The sequence below is a fragment of the Hypanus sabinus genome, chromosome 5 (genome assembly GCF_030144855.1).
Source record: "Hypanus sabinus isolate sHypSab1 chromosome 5, sHypSab1.hap1, whole genome shotgun sequence".
Classification (NCBI taxonomy): Eukaryota; Metazoa; Chordata; class Chondrichthyes; order Myliobatiformes; family Dasyatidae; genus Hypanus; species Hypanus sabinus.
The window spans coordinates 68,195,556-68,216,171 of NC_082710.1; positions in this window are offsets into that span (position 1 = coordinate 68,195,556).

Consider the following 20,616-nt stretch of genomic DNA (forward strand, 5'->3'; position numbering starts at 1 on the left):
AGTATCCTGCCAATGGAGTGGTTAGAATTGCCACAGTATCCTGTCTATGGAGTGGTTAGAATTGCCCCAGTATCCAGCCAATTGAGTGGATAGAATTACCCCAGTATCCTGCCAATGGAGTGGTTAGAATTGCCCCAGTATCCTGTCTAATGAGTGGTTAGAAATGCCACAGTATCGTGTCTATGGAGTGGTTAGAAATGCCACAGTATCCTGCCAATTGAGTGCATAGAATTGCCCCTGTATCCAGTCTATAGAGTGGTTAGAATTGCCCCAGTATCTTCTCTATGGAGTGGTTGGAATTGCTCCAGTATCCTGTCTATGGTTAGAATTGCCCCTGTATCCTGCCTGTGGAGTGGTTAGAATTACCCCAGTATCCTGCCAATGGAGTGGCTAGAATTGCCTCAGTATCCTGTCTATGGAGTGGTTAGAAATGCCACAGTATCCTGACTATGGACTGGTTTGAATTGCCCCAGTATCCTGTCTATGGAGTGGTTAGAATTGCCCCAGTAACCTGTCCATGGAGTGGTTAGAATTGCCCCAGTATCCTGCCAATGGAGTGGCTAGAATTGCCCCAGTATCCTGTCTATGGAGTGGCAAGAATTGCCCCAGTATCCTGTCTATGGAGTGGTTAGTATTGCCCCAGTATCCAGTCTATGGAATGGTTTGAATTGCTCCAGTGTCCTGCCAATTGAGTGGATAGAATTACCCCAGTATCCTGCCAATGGAGTTGTTAGAATTGCCCCAGTATCCTGTCTAATGAGTGGTTAGTATTTCTCCAGTATGCTGCCAATGGAGTGGATAGAATTGCCCCTGTATCCAGTCTATGGAGTGGTTAGAATTGCCCCATTATCCTCTCTATGGAGTGGTTAGAATTGCTCCAGTATCCTGTCTATGGTTAGAATTGCCCCTGTATCCTGCCTGTGGAGTGATTATAATTGCCCCAGTATCCTGTCTATGCAGAAGTTAGATTTGCCCCAGTATCCTGCCAATGGAGTGGTTAGAATTGCTCCAGTATCCTGCCTATTGCGCTAGTATCCTATGAATGGAGAGGTTAGAATTCCCCCAGTATCCTGTCTTTGGAGTGGTTGGAATTGCTCCAGTATCCTGCCTATGGAGTGGTTAGAATTGCCCCAGTATCCTGTGTATGGAGTGTTTAGAATTGCCCCCTTATCCTGCCAATGGAGTGGTTAGAATTGCCACAGTTTCCTGTCTATGAAGTGGTTCGAATTGCCCCAGTATCCTGCCAATGGAGTGGTTAGAATTGCCACAGTATCCTGTCTATGGAGTGGTTAGAATTGCCCCAGTATCCAGCCAATTGAGTGGATAGAATTACCCCAGTATCCTGCCTATGGAGTGGTTAGAATTGCCCCAGTATCCAGCGAATTGAGTGGTTAGAATTGCCCCAGTATCCTGTCTACGGAGTGGTTAGTATTGCCCCAGTATCCTGTCTATGGAGTGGTTCGAATTGCTCCAGTATCCTGCCAATAGAGTGGTTAGAATTACCCCAGTGTCCTGTCTATGTAGTGGTTAGAATTGTCCCAGTAACCTGTCTATTTAGTGGTTAGAATTGCCCCAGTATCCTGTGTATGGAGTGGTTAGAATTGCCCCCTTATCCTGTCAATGGATTGGTTAGAATTGCCACAGTGTCCTGTCTATGCAGTGGTTAGAATTGCTCCAGTATCATGTCTATGGAGTGGTTAGAATTGCCCCAGTATCCTGTATATGGAGTGATTAAAATTGCCCCCTTATCCTGCCAATGGAGTGGTTAGAATTGCCCCAGTATCCTGCCAATGAAGTGGCTAGAATTGCCACAGTATCCTGTCTATGGAGTGGTTAGAATTGCCCCAGTATCCTGCCAATGGAGTGGCTAGAATTGCCCCAGTATCCTGTCTATGGAGTGGTTAGAATTGCCCCTGTATCCTGTTTATGGAGTGTTTAGAATTGCCCCAGTATCCTGCCAATGGTGTGGTTAGAATTGCCTCAGTATCCTGTCCTTCGAGTTATTAGAATTGCCCCGGTATCCTGCCTAAGGAGTGGTTAGAATTGCCCTAGTATCCTGCCAATTCAGTGGTTAGAATTGCCCCAGTATCCTGCCAATGGAGTGGTTCGAATTGCCCCAGTATCCTGTCTATGGAGTGGTTAGAATCGCTCCTTTATCCGGCCAATGTAGTGGTTAGAATTGCCCCAGTATGCTGTCTATGGGGTGGTTAGAATTGCTCCAGTTTCGTATCTATGTAGTGGTTAGAATCGCCCCAGTATCCTGCCTATGGAGTGGTTGGAATTGCCCCAGTGTCCTGAGCATGGAGTGGTTAGAATTGCCCCAGTATGCTGTCTATGGAGTGGTTAGAATTGCTCCAGTATCCTGAGCATGGAGTGGTTAGAATTGCTCCAGTATCCTGTCTATGGAGTGGTTAGAATTGCGTCACTATCCTGTCTATGGAGTGGTTAGAATTGCCCCAGTATCCTGTCTATGGAGTGGTTAGAATTGCCCCAGTATCCTGCCAATGGAGTGGTTAGAATTGCCACAGTGTCCTGTCTATGGAGAGGTTCGAATTGCCCCAGTATCCTTCCAATGGAGTGGTTAGAATTGCCACAGTATTCTGTCTATGGTGTGGTTAGAATTGCCCCAGTATCCTGCCAATGGATTGGGTAGAATTGCCTCAGTATCCTGTCTATGGAGTGGTTAGAATTGCCCCAGTACCCTGCCAGTGGAGTGGTTAGAATTGCCCCAGTATCCTGTCTATGGAGTGTATAGAATTCCCCCAGTATCCTGTCTAATGAGTGGTTAGAATTGCCCCAGTATCCTGTCTATGGAATGGTTTGAATTGCTCCAGTGTCCTGCCAATTGAGTGGATAGAATTACCCCAGTATCCTGCCAATGGAGTTGTTAGTATTGCTCCAGTATCCTGTCTATGGAGTGGTTAGAATTGCTCCAGTATCCTGTCTATGGAGTGGTTAGAATTGCCCCATTATCCTGTCTATGGAGTGGTTAGAATTGCTCCAGTATCCTGTCTATGGTTAGAATTGCCCCTGTATCCTGCCTGTGGAGTGATTATAATTGCCCCAGTATCCTGTCTATGTAGAAGTTAGATTTGCCCCAGTATCCTGCCAATGGAGTGGTTAGAATTGCTCCAGTGTCCTGCCTATTGCGCTAGTATCCTATGAATGGAGAGGTTAGAATTCCCCCAGTATCCTGTCTTTGGAGTGGTTGGAATTGCTCCAGTATCCTGCCTATGGAGTGGTTAGAATTGCCCCAGTATCCTGTGTATGGAGTGTTTAGAATTGCCCCCTTATCCTGCCAATGGAGTGGTTAGAATTGCCACAGTTTCCTGTCTATGAAGTGGTTCGAATTGCCCCAGTATCCTGCCAATGGAGTGGTTAGAATTGCCACAGTATCCTGTCTATGGAGTGGTTAGAATTGCCCCAGTATCCAGCCAATTGAGTGGATAGAATTACCCCAGTATCCTGCCAATGGAGTGGTTAGAATTGCCCCAGTATCCTGTCTAATGAGTGGTTAGAAATGCCACAGTATCGTGTCTATGGAGTGGTTAGAAATGCCACAGTATCCTGCCAATTGAGTGGATAGAATTGCCCCTGTATCCAGTCTATAGAGTGGTTAGAATTGCCCCAGTATCTTCTCTATGGAGTGGTTGGAATTGCTCCAGTATCCTGTCTATGGTTAGAATTGCCCCTGTATCCTGCCTGTGGAGTGGTTAGAATTACCCCAGTATCCTGTCTATGGAGTGGTTGGAATTGCGCTAGTATCCTACCAATGGAGAGGTTAGAATTCCCCCAGTATCCTGTCTTTGGAGTGGTTAGAATTGCCCCTGTATCCTGCCAAAGGAGTGGTTAGAATTGCCTCAGTATCCTGTCTATGGAGTGGTTAGAATTGCCCCAGTATCCTGCCAATTGAGTGGATAGAATTACCCCAGTATCCTGTCTAATGAGTGGTTAGAATTGCTCCAGTATCCTGTCTATGGAGTGGTTAGAATTGCCCCAGTGTACTGCCTGTGGAGTGTTACAATTGCCCCCGTATCCTGTCGATGGAGTAGTTAGAATTGCCCCAGTATGCTGCCAATGGAGTGGTTAGAATTGCCCCAATATCCTGCCAATGGAGTGGTTAGAATTGCCACAGTATGCTGTCTATGGTGTGGTTAGAATTGCCCCAGTATCCTGCCAATTGAGTGGATAGAATTACCCCAGTGTCCTGTCTATGGAGTGGTTAGAATTGCCCCCTTATCCTACCAATGGAGTGTTTAGAATTACCCCTGTATCCTGTCTATGGAGTGGTTGGAATTGCTCCAGTATCCTGCCTATGGAGTGGTTAGAATTGCCCCAGAATCCTGTGTATGGAGTGGTTAGAATTGCCCCCTTATCCTGCCAATGGTGTGGTTAGAATTGCCACAGTGTCCTGTCTATGGAGTGGTTCGAATTGCCCCTGTATCCTGCCAATGGAGTGGTTAGAATTGCCTCAGTATCCTGTCTATGGAGTGGTTAAAATTGCCCCAGTATCCTGCCAATTGAGTGGTTAGAATTGCCCCAGTATCCTGTCTAATGAGTGGTTAGAATTGCTCCAGTATGCTGCCAATGGAGTGGTTATTAATGCCACAGTATCCTGCCAATTGAGTGTATAGAATTGCCCCTGTATCCAGTCTATGAAGTGGTTAGAATTGCCCCAGTATCCTGACTATGGACTGGTTAGAATTGCCCCAGTATCCTGTCTATGGAGTGGTTAGAATTGCCCCAGAAACCTGTCTGTGGAGTGGTTAGAATTGCCCCAGTATCCTGCCAATGGAGTGGCTAGAATTGCCCCAGTATCCTGTCTATGGAGTGGTAAGAATTGCCCCAGTATCCTGTCTATGGAGTGGTTAGTATTGCCCCAGTATCCAGTCTATGGAATGGTTTGAATTGCTCCAGTGTCCTGCCAATTGAGTGGATAGAATTACCCCAGTATCCTGCCAATGGAGTTGTTAGAATTGCCCCAGTATCCTGTCTAATGAGTGGTTAGTATTGCTCCAGTATGCTGCCAATGGAGTGGATAGAATTGCCCCTGTATCCAGTCTATGGAGTGGTTAGAATTGCCCCATTATCCTCTCTATGGAGTGGTTAGAATTGCTCCAGTATCCTGTCTATGGTTAGAATTGCCCCTGTATCCTGCCTGTGGAGTGATTATAATTGCCCCAGTATCCTGTCTATGCAGAAGTTAGATTTGCCCCAGTATCCTGCCAATGGAGTGGTTAGAATTGCTCCAGTATCCTGCCTATTGCGCTAGTATCCTATGAATGGAGAGGTTAGAATTCCCCCAGTATCCTGTCTTTGGAGTGGTTGGAATTGCTCCAGTATCCTGCCTATGGAGTGGTTAGAATTGCCCCAGTATCCTGTGTATGGAGTGTTTAGAATTGCCCCCTTATCCTGCCAATGGAGTGGTTAGAATTGCCACAGTTTCCTGTCTATGAAGTGGTTCGAATTGCCCCAGTATCCTGCCAATGGAGTGGTTAGAATTGCCACAGTATCCTGTCTATGGAGTGGTTAGAATTGCCCCAGTATCCAGCCAATTGAGTGGATAGAATTACCCCAGTATCCTGCCAATGGAGTGGTTAGAATTGCCCCAGTATCCTGTCTATGGAGTGTTTAGAATTCCCCCAGTATCCTGTCTAATGAGTGGTTAGAAATGCCACAGTATCGTGTCTATGGAGTGGTTAGAAATGCCACAGTATCCTGCCAATTGAGTGCATAGAATTGCCCCTGTATCCAGTCTATAGAGTGGTTAGAATTGCCCCAGTATCTTCTCTATGGAGTGGTTGGAATTGCTCCAGTATCCTGTCTATGGTTAGAATTGCCCCTGTATCCTGCCTGTGGAGTGGTTAGAATTACCCCAGTATCCTGTCTATGGAGTGGTTAGAATTGCCTCAGTATCCTGTCTATGGAGTGGTTAGAATTGCTCCAATATACTGCCAATGGAGTGATTAGAAATGCCACAGTATCCTGCCAATTGAGTGGATAGAATTGCCCCTATATCCAGTCTATGGTGTGGTTAGAATTGCCCCAGTATCCTCTCTATGGAGTGGTTAGAATTGCTCCAGTATCCTGTCTACGGTTAGAATTGCCCCTGTATCCTGCCTGTGGAGTGGTTAGAATTGCCCCAGTATCCTGTCTATGCTGTAGTTAGATTTGCCCCAGTATCCTGCCAATGGAGTGGTTAGAATTGCTCCAGTATCCTGCCTATGGAGTGGTTAGACTTGCCCCAGTATCCTGCCAATGGAGTGGTTAGAATTGCCCCCTTATCCTGCCAATGGTGTGGTTAGAATTGCCACAGTGTCCTGTCTATGGAGTGGTTCGAATTGCCCCTGTATCCTGCCAATGGAGTGGTTAGAATTGCCACAGTATCCTGCCAATTGAGTGGATAGAATTGCCCCTGTATCCAGTCTATGAAGTGGTTAGAATTGCCCCAGTATCCTGACTATGGACTGGTTAGAATTGCCCCAGTATCCTGTCTATGGAGTGGTTAGAATTGCCCCAGTAACCTGTCCATGGAGTGGTTAGAATTGCCCCAGTATCCTGCCAATGGAGTGGCTAGAATTGCCCCAGTATCCTGTCTATGGAGTGGATAGAATTGCCCCAGTATCCTGTCTATAGAGTGGTTAGAATTGCCCTAGTATCCTGCCAATGGAGTGGTTAGAATTGCCCCAGTATCCTGTCTATGGAATGGTTTGAATTGCTCCAGTTTCCTGCCAATGGAGTTGTTAGAATTGCCCCAGTATCCTGTCTGTGGAGTGGTTAGAATTGCCCCAGTAACCTGTCTATGGAGTGGTTAGAATTGCCCCAGTATCCTGCTAATGGAGTGGCTGGAATTGCCCCAGTATCCTGTCTATGGAGTGGTTAGTATTGCCCCAGTATCCAGTCTATGGAGTGGTTAGAATTGCCCCATTATCCTCTCTATGGAGTGGTTAGATTTGCTCCAGTATCCTGTCTATGGTTAGAATTGCCCCTGTATCCTGTCTTTGGAGTGGTTGGAATTGCTCCAGTATCCTGTCAATGGAGTGGTTAGAATTGCCCCAGTATCCTGTCTATGGAGTTGTTAGAATTGCCCCAGTATCCTGCCAATGCAGTGGTTAGAATTACCCCAGTATCCTGCCAATGGAGTGGTTCGAATTGCCCCAGTATCCTGTCTATGGAGTGGTTAGAATCGCTCCTTTATCCGGCCAATGTAGTGGTTAGAATTGCCCCAGTGTCCTGAGCATGGAGTGGTTAGAATTGCCCCAGTGTCCTGAGCATGGAGTGGTTAGAATTGCCCCAGTATGCTGTCTATGGGGTGGTTAGAATTGCTCCAGTATTGTATCTATGTAGTGGTTAGAATCGCCCCAGTATCCTGCCTATGGAGTGGTTGGAATTGCCCCAGTATCCTGTCTATGGAGTGGTTAGAATTGCCCCAGTGTCCTGTCTATGGAGTGGTTGGAATTGCCCCAGTATCCTGCCTATGGAGTGGTTGGAATTGCCCCAGTATCCTGTCTATGGAGTGGTTAGAATTGCTCCAGTATCCTGCCAATGGAGTGGTTAGAATTGCCTCAGTATCCTGTCTATGGAGTGGTTAAAATTGCCCCAGTATCCTGCCAATTGAGTGGATAGAATTACCCCAGTATCCTGTCTAATGAGTGGTTAGAATTGCTCCAGTATCCTGCCAATGGAGTGGTTAGAAATGCCACAGTATCCTGCCAATTGAGTGTATAGAATTGCCCCTGTATCCAGTCTATGAAGTGGTTAGAATTGCCCCAGTATCCTGACTATGGACTGGTTAGAATTGCCCCAGTATCCTGTCTATGGAGTGGTTAGAATTGCCCCAGAAACCTGTCTATGGAGTGGTTAGAATTGCCCCAGTATCCTGCCAATGGAGTGGCTAGAATTGCCCCAGTATCCTGTCTATGGAGTGGCAAGAATTGCCCCAGTATCCTGTCTATGGAGTGGTTAGTATTGCCCCAGTATCCAGTCTATGGAATGGTTTGAATTGCTCCAGTGTCCTGCCAATTGAGTGGATAGAATTACCCCAGTATCCTGCCAATGGAGTTGTTAGAATTGCCCCAGTATCCTGTCTAATGAGTGGTTAGTATTTCTCCAGTATGCTGCCAATGGAGTGGATAGAATTGCCCCTGTATCCAGTCTATGGAGTGGTTAGAATTGCCCCATTATCCTCTCTATGGAGTGGTTAGAATTGCTCCAGTATCCTGTCTATGGTTAGAATTGCCCCTGTATCCTGCCTGTGGAGTGATTATAATTGCCCCAGTATCCTGTCTATGCAGAAGTTAGATTTGCCCCAGTATCCTGCCAATGGAGTGGTTAGAATTGCTCCAGTATCCTGCCTATTGCGCTAGTATCCTATGAATGGAGAGGTTAGAATTCCCCCAGTATCCTGTCTTTGGAGTGGTTGGAATTGCTCCAGTATCCTGCCTATGGAGTGGTTAGAATTGCCCCAGTATCCTGTGTATGGAGTGTTTAGAATTGCCCCCTTATCCTGCCAATGGAGTGGTTAGAATTGCCACAGTTTCCTGTCTATGAAGTGGTTCGAATTGCCCCAGTATCCTGCCAATGGAGTGGTTAGAATTGCCACAGTATCCTGTCTATGGAGTGGTTAGAATTGCCCCAGTATCCAGCCAATTGAGTGGATAGAATTACCCCAGTATCCTGCCAATGGAGTGGTTAGAATTGCCCCAGTATCCTGTCTAATGAGTGGTTAGAAATGCCACAGTATCGTGTCTATGGAGTGGTTAGAAATGCCACAGTATCCTGCCAATTGAGTGCATAGAATTGCCCCTGTATCCAGTCTATAGAGTGGTTAGAATTGCCCCAGTATCTTCTCTATGGAGTGGTTGGAATTGCTCCAGTATCCTGTCTATGGTTAGAATTGCCCCTGTATCCTGCCTGTGGAGTGGTTAGAATTACCCCAGTATCCTGCCAATGGAGTGGCTAGAATTGCCTCAGTATCCTGTCTATGGAGTGGTTAGAAATGCCACAGTATCCTGACTATGGACTGGTTTGAATTGCCCCAGTATCCTGTCTATGGAGTGGTTAGAATTGCCCCAGTAACCTGTCCATGGAGTGGTTAGAATTGCCCCAGTATCCTGCCAATGGAGTGGCTAGAATTGCCCCAGTATCCTGTCTATGGAGTGGCAAGAATTGCCCCAGTATCCTGTCTATGGAGTGGTTAGTATTGCCCCAGTATCCAGTCTATGGAATGGTTTGAATTGCTCCAGTGTCCTGCCAATTGAGTGGATAGAATTACCCCAGTATCCTGCCAATGGAGTTGTTAGAATTGCCCCAGTATCCTGTCTAATGAGTGGTTAGTATTTCTCCAGTATGCTGCCAATGGAGTGGATAGAATTGCCCCTGTATCCAGTCTATGGAGTGGTTAGAATTGCCCCATTATCCTCTCTATGGAGTGGTTAGAATTGCTCCAGTATCCTGTCTATGGTTAGAATTGCCCCTGTATCCTGCCTGTGGAGTGATTATAATTGCCCCAGTATCCTGTCTATGCAGAAGTTAGATTTGCCCCAGTATCCTGCCAATGGAGTGGTTAGAATTGCTCCAGTATCCTGCCTATTGCGCTAGTATCCTATGAATGGAGAGGTTAGAATTCCCCCAGTATCCTGTCTTTGGAGTGGTTGGAATTGCTCCAGTATCCTGCCTATGGAGTGGTTAGAATTGCCCCAGTATCCTGTGTATGGAGTGTTTAGAATTGCCCCCTTATCCTGCCAATGGAGTGGTTAGAATTGCCACAGTTTCCTGTCTATGAAGTGGTTCGAATTGCCCCAGTATCCTGCCAATGGAGTGGTTAGAATTGCCACAGTATCCTGTCTATGGAGTGGTTAGAATTGCCCCAGTATCCAGCCAATTGAGTGGATAGAATTACCCCAGTATCCTGCCAATGGAGTGGTTAGAATTGCCCCAGTATCCTGTCTAATGAGTGGTTAGAAATGCCACAGTATCGTGTCTATGGAGTGGTTAGAAATGCCACAGTATCCTGCCAATTGAGTGCATAGAATTGCCCCTATATCCAGTCTATGGAGTGGTTAGAATTGCCCCAGTATCCTCTCTATGGAGTGGTTAGAATTGCTCCAGTATCCTGTCTACGGTTAGAATTGCCCCTGTATCCTGCCTGTGGAGTGGTTAGAATTGCCCCAGTATCCTGTCTATGCTGTAGTTAGATTTGCCCCAGTATCCTGCCAATGGAGTGGTTAGAATTACTCCAGTATCCTGCCTATGGAGTGGTTAGACTTGCCCCAGTATCCTGCCAATGGAGTGGTTAGAATTGCCCCCTTATCCTGCCAATGGTGTGGTTAGAATTGCCACAGTGTCCTGTCTATGGAGTGGTTCGAATTGCCCCTGTATCCTGCCAGTGGAGTGGCTAGAATTGCCCCAGTATCCTGTCTATGGAGTGGATAGAATTGCCCCAGTATCCTGTCTATAGAGTGGTTAGAATTGCCCCAGTATCCTGTCTATGGAATGGTTTGAATTGCTCCAGTTTCCTGCCAATGGAGTTGTTAGAATTGCCCCAGTATCCTGTCTATGGAGTGGTTAGAATTGCCCCAGTAACCTGTCTATGGAGTGGTTAGAATTGCCCCAGTATCCTGCTAATGGAGTGGCTGGAATTGCCCCAGTATCCTGTCTATGGAGTGGTTAGTATTGCCCCAGTATCCAGTCTATGGAGTGGTTAGAATTGCCCCATTATCCTCTCTATGGAGTGGTTAGATTTGCTCCAGTATCCTGTCTATGGTTAGAATTGCCCCTGTATCCTGTCTTTGGAGTGGTTAGAATTGCCCCAGTATCCTGTCTATGGAGTTGTTAGAATTGCCCCAGTATCCTGCCAATGCAGTGGTTAGAATTACCCCAGTATCCTGCCAATGGAGTGGTTCGAATTGCCCCAGTATCCTGTCTATGGAGTGGTTAGAATTGCCCCAATATCCTGCCAATGGAGTGGTTAGAATTGCCACAGTATGCTGTCTATGGTGTGGTTAGAATTGCCCCAGTATCCTGCCAATTGAGTGGATAGAATTACCCCGGTATCCTGCCAATGGAGTGGTTAGAATTGCCCCAGTATCCTGTCTATGGAGTGGTTAGAATTGCCCCCTTATCCTACCAATGGAGTGTTTAGAATTACCCCTGTATCCTGTCTATGGAGTGGTTGGAATTGCTCCAGTATCCTGCCTATGGAGTGGTTAGAATTGCCCCAGAATCCTGTGTATGGAGTGGTTAGAATTGCCCCCTTATCCTGCCAATGGTGTGGTTAGAATTGCCACAGTGTCCTGTCTATGGAGTGGTTCGAATTGCCCCTGTATCCTGCCAATGGAGTGGTTAGAATTGCCTCAGTATCCTGTCTATGGAGTGGTTAAAACTGCCCCAGTAACCTGTCTATGGAGTGGTTAGAATAGCCTCAGTATCCTGTCTATGGAGTGGTTAGAATTGCTCCAGTATCCTGTCTATGGAGTGGTTAGAATTGCCCCAGTAACCTGTCTATGGAGTGGTTAGAATTGCCCCAGTATCCTGCCAATGGAGTGGCTAGAATTGCCCCAGTATCCTGTCTATGGAGTGGTAAGAATTGCCCCAGTATCCTGTCTAATGAGTGGTTAGTATTGCCCCAGTATCCAGTCTATGGAATGGTTTGAATTGCTCCAGTGTCCTGCCAATTGAGTGGATAGAATTACCCCAGTATCCTGCCAATGGAGTTGTTAGAATTGCCCCAGTATCCTGTCTAATGAGTGGTTAGTATTGCTCCAGTATGCTGCCAATGGAGTGGATAGAATTGCCCCTGTATCCAGTCTATGGAGTGGTTAGAAATGCCCCATTATCCTCTCTATGAAGTGGTTAGAATTGCTCCAGTATCCTGTCTATGGTTAGAATTGCCCCTGTATCCTGCCTGTGGAGTGATTATAATTGCCCCAGTATCCTGTCTATGCAGAAGTTAGATTTGCCCCAGTATCCTGCCAATGGAGTGGTTAGAATTGCTCCAGTATCCTGCCTATTGCGCTAGTATCCTATGAATGGAGAGGTTAGAATTCCCCCAGTATCCTGTCTTTGGAGTGGTTAGAATTGCCCCAGTATCCTGTGTATGGAGTGTTTAGAATTGCCCCCTTATCCTGCCAATGGAGTGGTTAGAATTGCCACAGTTTCCTGTCTATGAAGTGGTTCGAATTGCCCCAGTATCCTGCCAATGGAGTGGTTAGAATTGCCACAGTATCCTGTCTATGGAGTGGTTAGAATTGCCCCAGTATCCTGCCAATGGAGTGGCTAGAATTGCCTCAGTATCCTGTCTATGGAGTGGTTAGAAATGCCACAGTATCCTGACTATGGACTGGTTTGAATTGCCCCAGTATCCTGTCTATGGAGTGGTTAGAATTGCCCCAGTAACCTGTCCATGGAGTGGTTAGAATTGCCCCAGTATCCTGCCAATGGAGTGGCTAGAATTGCCCCAGTATCCTGTCTATGGAGTGGATAGAATTGCCCCAGTATCCTGTCTATAGAGTGGTTAGAATTGCCCTAGTATCCTGCCAATGGAGTGGTTAGAATTGCCCCAGTATCCTGTCTATGGAATGGTTTGAATTGCTCCAGTTTCCTGCCAATGGAGTTGTTAGAATTGCCCCAGTATCCTGTCTATGGAGTGGTTAGAATTGCCCCAGTAACCTGTCTATGGAGTGGTTAGTATTGCCCCAGTATCCAGTCTATGGAGTGGTTAGAATTGCCCCATTATCCTCTCTATGGAGTGGTTAGATTTGCTCCAGTATCCTGTCTATGGTTAGAATTGCCCCTGTATCCTGTCTTTGGAGTGGTTGGAATTGCTCCAGTATCCTGTCAATGGAGTGGTTAGAATTGCCCCAGTATCCTGCCAATTGAGTGGATAGAATTACCCCGGTATCCTGCCAATGGAGTGGTTAGAATTGCCCCAGTATCCTGTCTATGGAGTGGTTAGAATTGCCCCCTTATCCTACCAATGGAGTGTTTAGAATTACCCCTGTATCCTGTCTATGTAGTGGTTGGAATTGCTCCAGTATCCTGCCTATGGAGTGGTTAGAATTGCCCCAGAATCCTGTGTATGGAGTGGTTAGAATTGCCCCCTTATCCTGCCAATGGTGTGGTTAGAATAGCCACAGTGTCCTGTCTATGGAGTGGTTCGAATTGCCCCTGTATCCTGCCAATGGAGTGGTTAGAATTGCGTCACTATCCAGTCTATGAAGTGGTTAGAATTGCCCCAGTATCCTGTCTATGGAGTGGTTAGAATTGCCCCAGTAACCTGTCTATGGAGTGGTTAGAATTGCCCCAGTATCCTGCCAATGGAGTGGCTAGAATTGCCCCAGTATCCTGTCTATGGAGTGGTAAGAATTGCCCCAGTATCCTGTCTATGGAGTGGTTAGTATTGCCCCAGTATCCAGTCTATGGAATGGTTTGAATTGCTCCAGTGTCCTGCCAATTGAGTGGATAGAATTACCCCAGTATCCTGCCAATGGAGTTGTTAGAATTGCCCCAGTATCCTGTCTAATGAGTGGTTAGTATTGCTCCAGTATGCTGCCAATGGAGTGGATAGAATTGCCCCTGTATCCAGTCTATGGAGTGGTTAGAATTGCCCCATTATCCTCTCTATGCAGTGGTTAGAATTGCTCCAGTATCCTGTCTATGGTTAGAATTGCCCCTGTATCCTGCCTGTGGAGTGATTATAATTGCCCCAGTATCCTGTCTATGCAGAAGTTAGATTTGCCCCAGTATCCTGCCAATGGAGTGGTTAGAATTGCTCCAGTATCCTGCCTATTGCGCTAGTATCCTATGAATGGAGAGGTTAGAATTCCCCCAGTATCCTGTCTTTGGAGTGGTTGGAATTGCTCCAGTATCCTGTGTATGGAGTGTTTAGAATTGCCCCCTTATCCTGCCAATGGAGTGGTTAGAATTGCCACAGTTTCCTGTCTATGAAGTGGTTCGAATTGCCCCAGTATCCTGCCAATGGAGTGGTTAGAATTGCCACAGTATCCTGTCTATGGAGTGGTTAGAATTGCCCCAGTATCCAGCCAATTGAGTGGATAGAATTACCCCAGTATCCTGCCAATGGAGTGGTTAGAATTGCCCCAGTATCCTGTCTATGGAGTGTTTAGAATTCCCCCAGTATCCTGTCTATGGAGTGGTTAGAAATGCCACAGTATCGTGTCTATGGAGTGGTTAGAAATGCCACAGTATCCTGCCAATTGAGTGCATAGAATTGCCCCTGTATCCAGTCTATAGAGTGGTTAGAATTGCCCCAGTATCTTCTCTATGGAGTGGTTGGAATTGCTCCAGTATCCTGTCTATGGCGTGTTTAGAATTGCCCCAGTATCCTGCCAAAGGAGTGGATAGAATTACCCCAGTATCCTGTCTAATGGAGTTGTTAGAATTGCCCCAGTATGCTGCCAATGGAGTGGTTAGAATTGCCCCAGTATCCTGTCTAATGAGTGGTTAGAATTGCCCCAGTATCCTGTCTAATGAGTGGTTAGAATTGCTCCAGTATGCTGCCAATGGAGTGTATAGAATTGCCCCTGTATCCAGTCTATGGAGTGGTTAGAATTGCCCCATTATCCTCTCTATGAAGTGGTTAGAATTGCTCCAGTATCCTGTCTATGGTTAGAATTGCCCCTGTATCCTGCCTGTGGAGTGATTATAATTGCCCCAGTATCCTGTCTATGCAGTGGTTAGAATTGCCCCAGTGTCCTGCCAATGGAGTGGTTAGAATTGCTCCAGTATCCTGTCTATGCAGTGGTTAGAATTGCTCTAGTATCCTGTCTATGGTTAGAATTGCCCCTGTATCCTGCCTGTGGAGTGGTTAAAATTGCCCCAGTATCCTGTCTATGCAGTAGTTAGATTTGCCCCAGTATCCTGCCAATGGAGTGGTTAGAATTGCTCCAGTATCCTGCCTATGGAGTGGTTAGAATTGCCCCAGTATCCTGTCTATGGAGTGGTTAGTATTGCCCCAGTATCCTGTCTATGGAGTAGTTAGAATTGCCCTAGTATCCTGCCAATGGAGTGGTTGGAATTGCCCCAGTATCCTGTCTATGGAGTAGTTAGAATTGCCCCAGTATCCTGTCTATGGAGAGGTTGGAATTGCCCCAGTATCCTGTCTATGGAGTAGTTAGAGTTGCCCCAGTATCCTGCCAATGGAGTGTTTAGAATTGCCCCAGTATCCTGCCAATTGAGTGGATAGTATTGCCCCAGTATCCTGCCTATGGAGTGGTTAGAATTGCCCCAGTGTCCTGCCTGTGGAGTGGTTAGAATTGCCCCAGTATCCTGTCGATGGAGTAGTTAGAATTGCCCCAGTATGCTGCCAATGGAGTGGTTAGAATTGCCCCAGTATCCTGTCTATGGAGTGGTTAGAATTGCCCCAGTATCCTGTCAATGGAGTAGTTAGAATTGCCCCAGTATGCTGTCTATGGAGTAGTTAGAATTGCCCCAGTATCCTGCCAATGGAGTGGTGAGAATTGCCCCAGTATCCTCTCTATTTAGTGGTTAGAATTGCCCCAGTATCCTGTCTATGGAGTGGTTAGAATTGCCCCTGTATCCTGCCATTGGTGTGGATAGAATTGCCCCAGTATCCTGCCAATGGAGTGGTTAGAATTGCCCCAGTATCCTGTCTATGGAGTGGTTAGAATTGCCCCAGTATCCTGACAATGGAGTGGTTAGAATTGCCCCAGTATCCTCTCTATGGAGTGGTTAGAATTGCCCCAATATCCTGTCTATGGAGTGGTTAGAATTGCCCCAGTATCCTACCTATGGAGTGGTTAGAATTGCCCCAATATCCTCCCAATGGAGTGGTTAGAATTGCCCCAGTATCCTACCAATGGAGTGTTTAGAATTGGCCCAGTGTCCTGTCTATGGAGTGGTTAGAATTGCCCCAGTATCCTACCTATGGAGTGTTTAGAATTGGCCCAGTGTCCTGTCTATGGAGTGGTTAGAATTGCCCCTGTATCCTGCCATTGGTGTGGATAGAATTGCCCCAGTATCCTGCCAATGGAGTGGTTTGAATTGCCCCAGTATCCTGCCTATGGAGTGGTTAGAATTGCCCCAGTATCCTGCCTATGGAGTGGTTAGAATTGCCCCAGTATCCTGTCTATGGAGTCATTAGAATTGCCCCAGTATCCTGTCTATAGAGTGGTTAGAATTGCCCCAGTATCCTGCCAATGGAGTGGTTAGAATTGCTCCAGAATCCTGCCAATGGAGTGGTTAGAATTGCCCCAGTAACCTGCCTATGGAGTGGTTAGAATTGCCCCACTGTCCTGTCTATGGAGTGGTTAGAATTGCCCCACTGTCCTGTCTATTGAGTGGTTAGAATTGCCCCACTATCCTGTCTATGGAGTGGTAAAGATTGTGTCAGTTCCCTGTCTATGGAGTGTGTTAAAATTGTCCCAGTACAATATTGAATGGTTATAATTGTCCCAGTATGTGGTCAATCGAGTGGGTTAAAATTGTCCCAGTGCACTATCGAATGGTTAAAATTGTCACAGTATCCGGTCAATGGAATGGTGAAAAAGCACCATCACCATACCAACGCACTGGGAAATATGTCACAGTATCCTGTTGATGGAGAGCCAAAATCTGTCCCAGTATCCTGCCGAGATTGGGGTTAAAATTGTCCCAGTACACTGTTGATGGAGTGATTAAATTGTCTCAATGCCCCGTCTATGGAGTGTTTAAAATTCCCCTCTACCCCGTCTACGGAGAGGTTAAAATTGTCCCATTACCCTGTCAATGATTTGGTAAAATTGACGCAGTACCCTGTTTATGGAGAGATTCGAATTCCCCAGTACCCTGCCTATTGAGTGGGTTAAAATTGTCCAGGTACCCTGTCTATGTAGAGGTTAAATTTCCCCAGTACGCTGTGTATGAAGAGGTTAAAGTTGTCCCAGCATCCTGTCAATTAACTGGTTAATCCTCATTCAAACTCTTCTCCCTCCTGCCATCTGGGAAAAGGCACCAAAGCATTCGGGCTCTCACAACCAGACTACGTAACAATTTCTTCCCCGCAGCTATCAGACTCCTCAATACCCAGAGTCTGGACTGACACCAACTTACTGCCTTCTACTGTGCCTATTGTCTTGTTTATTATTTATTGTAATGCCTGCACTGTTTTGTGCACTTTATGCAGTCCTGGGTAGGTCTGTAGTTTAGTGTCGCTTTTTTTCTGTGTTGTTTTTACATAGTTCAGTGTAGTTTTTGTACTGTTTCATGTAACACCATGGTCCTGAAAAATGGTATCTCGTTTTTACTGTGTACTGTACCAGCAGTTATGGTCGAAATGACAATTAAAGATGACTTGACTTGACTTGACTTAAAATTGTCCCAGTATCCTGTCAATGGAATGGTTAAAAAGCACCATCACCATGCCAACACAGTGGGAAATAGTCACAGTATCCTGCCAACGGATAGGCTAAAAGTATCCCAGTATCCTGCCAAGATTGGGGTTAGAATTGTCCCAGTACCCTGTCAAAGGAATGGGTTAAAATTGTCCCAGAACTCTGTCAATGGAAAGGTTTAAATTGTCCCAGTACCCTGTCAATGGAATGATTAAATTGTCTCAGTACCCTGTATATGGAATAGTTAAAATTCTCTAATAATCTGTCTATGGAGAGATTAAAATTGTCCCAGTATCCTGTCTACAGAGTGGGTTAAAATTACCCAGTAACCTGTCTATGGAGTGGGTTAAAATTGTCCCAGTACCCTTTCTATGGAGAGGTTAAAATTCCACAGTATCCTGTCTATTGAATGGTTAAATTTGTCCCAGTATCCTGTCAATGGAGTGGGTTAAAATTGTCCCAGTATCCTGTCAATGGAATGATTAAAAAGCACCATCACCGTGCCAATGCAGTGGGAAATAGTCACAGTCTCCTGCCGACGGAGAGGCTAAAATTGTCCCGGCACCCTGTCTATGGAGTGAGTTAAAATTGTCAAAATACCTTGTCTATGAAGTGGGTTAAAAATGTTCCATTACCCTGTCAATGGAGAGGTTAAAATTATCCCTGTACCCTGACTATGGAGAGGTTAAAATTGCCCCTGTACCCTGTCTATGGAGTGGGTTAAAATTGTCCCAGTACCCCGTCGATGGAGTAGATAAAATTCCTCAGTACCCCATCTATGGAATGGTTAAGATTGTCCCAGTACCCTTTCTATGGAGAGGTTCAAATTCCCCAGTACCCTGTCTATGGGGAGGTTCAAATTCCCCAGTACCCTGTCTAAGGAGTGGTTAAAATTGTCCCAATACCATTTATGGAGTGGGTTAAAATTGTCCCAGTACCCTGTCTATGAAGTGGGTTAAAATTGTCCCTGTACCCTGTCTATGGAGTGGGTTAAAATTGTCCCAGTACCGTTTATGGACTGGGTTAAAATTGTCCCAGTACCCTGTCGATGGAGTAGATAAAATTCCTCAGTACCCCATCTATGGAGTGGTTAAGATTGTCCCAGTACCCTTTCTATGGAGAGGTTCAAATTCCCCAGTACCCTGTCTAAGGAGTGGTTAAAATTGTCCTGTACCCTGTCTATGGAGAGGTTAAAATTCCCCATTTATACATTGGGGAGACCCGCCGCAGACTGGGAGACCGTTTCGCCGAACACCGGCGCTCGGTCCTCCAGCAGTGACAGGATCTCCCTGTGGCCACACACTTCAAATCCACAGACCACTCCCACTCCGACATGTCTGTCCATGGCCTCCTCTACCGTCAAGATGAGGCCACAGGCAGGTCTATGGAGCAATACCTTATCTCCCGCCTAGGTAGCCTCCTACCTGCCGGCATGAACATCCAATTCACAGACCTCTGTTGATACCCCTGACCCCCCTTTACCCCATCACTATCTATTATTTTAGTCTGATTCTCTTTCTCTCTCTTTCCCCCCCCCCTCACTATAATCTCCCCCCAGCCCTACCCTTCTTTCTCTTTCATTTCACATAATTCTCCACCTTCCCACTAGCCCATTTCCCTCCAGCCTATCACTTCCTAGCTCTCTACTTTATCCCTCCCCCAATTCCTTATCCCCCTCGACCATCCCATGTTACTTCACTTCTGATGAAGGGTTTCGGCCTGAAACGTCGTTATTACCTCCTCCCATAGATGCTGTCTGGCCTGCTGAGTTCTGCGAGCATTTTGTGTTTTTATTAACACTATCTCACTACTTTTTTTATTTCTGTTTTGGCACTACTTATTTTAATTTAACTATTTAATATACATGTATATACTTATTGTAATTCAGTTTTTTTCTTTATTATTGTGTATTGTGTAGTACAGTTGCCACAAGGTTAATAAATTTCATGACATATGCTGATGATATTAAACCTGATTCTGATATGGTCTCTATTGTGGACTGAGAGTGAGAAGGGGGTAGGGAGAACGGAATCATGGTTGGGAAAAGGGCAAGGTAGAGGAGAATGAGTGAGAAGCATGAGAGAGACATTCTGTAATGATCAATAAACCAATTGCTTTGAATCAATGAGAGCCTTGTGTCATGTCTCGGGTCTGGGTGTCTGCACCAGTGCCACCTCCCACCCCTGGCACTCCTTCTCTGCCACCTGTCCCTCACCCCTCACCAAACTCAACATCCCTTGCTCCCACCAGATTTACTAACTTCTCCTCCACTGCATGTTGACAAATACAATACTGTGCAAAAGTCTTAGGCACCCTAGGTATGCAGTATATACATGCTTAAGACTTTTGCACAGTACTGTAACTTTTCTTACATTTGTATTTCTTTGTTCATTTGACAGAAGAAACTATGTAATTCTTAAACAAAATGTTGATAAGGTGCTAATGGTCGAGAGTAAGATGTGGCATCCACATTAAACCTTACCTTTCAAAGGTCTGTCAATAACTCATAATGAGTGCTTGACCTCTTTAAAGTAGACTGCAAAATGTTTATATTTACGACACATTTCAATAGTAGAATTTCAAAGTCCCTAAGTGTCCTACAGTAAGCATTGTGACTGCTGGCAATTGTTGTGTCTTTGGGAGTAGATAACAGGCATGGGTTTGGTTTGGCTGCTCTTAATCAGCCTCTCCATTGACTGATGGAAGTGAAATAGGAGACTTGTTTATCTGGCAGCTGGTATAATATTGCCCGTTATGTTCCGTTAGAAACATAGAAACATAGAAAACCTGCAGCACAATACAGGCCCTTCAGCCCACAAAGCTGTGCAGAACATGTCCCTACCTGAGAAATTATCCAGGGTTACGCATAGCCCTCTATTTTTCTGAACTTCATGTACCTGTCCAGGAGTCTCTTAAAAGCCCTTATCATATTGCCTCCACTACCATTGCTGGTAGCCTATTCCACGCATTCGCCACTCTCTGAGTAAAAAACTTACCCCTGACATCTCCTCTGTACCTACTTCCAAGCACCTTAAAACTGTGCGCTCTCGTGCTAGCCATTTCAGCCCTGGGAAAAAGCCTCTGACATGATCAATGCCTCTCATCAGCTGTCAGGTCACCTCTCCTCTTCCGCTGCTCCAAGGTAAAAAAGCTGAGTTCACTCAACCTATTCTCATAAGGCATGCTCCCCAATCCAGGCAACATCCTTGTAAATCTCCTCTGCACCCTTTCAAAGGTTTTCACATCCTTCCTGTAGTGAGGTGAC